Source organism: Crocuta crocuta, unplaced genomic scaffold, assembly GCF_008692635.1.
Source record: "Crocuta crocuta isolate KB4526 unplaced genomic scaffold, BGI_CrCroc_1.0 scaffold548, whole genome shotgun sequence".
Lineage (NCBI taxonomy): Eukaryota > Metazoa > Chordata > Mammalia > Carnivora > Hyaenidae > Crocuta > Crocuta crocuta.
In genome coordinates, this window is record NW_027528725.1 from 1904719 (window position 1) to 1905525 (window position 807).

The following is an 807-nucleotide window of genomic DNA, read 5'->3' on the forward strand; positions in this document are numbered from 1 at the left end:
CTGGGCACTGGGCACAGGCTGGGGGGGGGCGGGGAGGGGGCTGGCCTCCCAGCGACAGGCTGGATTCAGCACCCTGACAACATCCTCTGCTTCGGGGAGGACCTACCACTTACTTGGGAGGTAAGAGTCAAGGGAAGGAGGCTCCCCCTCTTCCTGATGGGGCTGCTCCCAGGCTGCTCTCCACCAGGGTCTCATTTTTGACCACACAGACAGGCCCACAGCCTTTTAGGGCCACCATTAGGAAGCCACCAGGGCACAGAGGATCATTTCCAGCCCAATTCCAGCCACCATACCCTAGATGTCATTCTCCCTCTCTTCTGCTGTGGCCTTAGGCCAGTCCCCCCCACTCTGTGGATTCCTGAAAGGATTGGACCAATGATCCAGATGTTTCCATTGGTTCTAAAATATAACTGTTGGATGGGACCTTTCCTTCCTTACCCTTCAGCCAGCCGGGGCCAGGCCCATCGGAGCTCTGTCGAGCCGCCCTGTTTCCCCTACTGTCCTCCCGCATCTCATTCTTCACCCTCTTGCCCCCAAGAGGCCGGAACGTGTTGTTCAGATCCCTGCTGCCACTGCTGTCAGGTGGGCCACTGCCTGATGGCCCCCGGTCGGGCCCAGCACAGTCCCAAGACCTGTGGTGAAGCCTGGAGTAGTTTCCCAGAGACTTCACACATTTCAGAACCCAGCAGATTTGGAGAAACAGGAGCTGCTGTTCGCATCACCTCGTCGCCCCCCCATCCAGTCTCATTGGCGGCCCCGGGTTGGCATGGATGGTAAAGGCAGGGTGGCTCTGAGGACCCTCTAGAT

The 807-nt window shown here is 58.9% G+C and overlaps 1 long non-coding RNA gene across 1 annotated transcript in view; it reads left to right on the plus strand.

Annotated features, from left to right (window-relative positions):
- The window catches only part of LOC144224344 (uncharacterized), a 2302-nt gene that overhangs the window by 228 nt on the left and 1267 nt on the right, over window positions 1-807 (plus strand). The window lies entirely within an intron of this gene.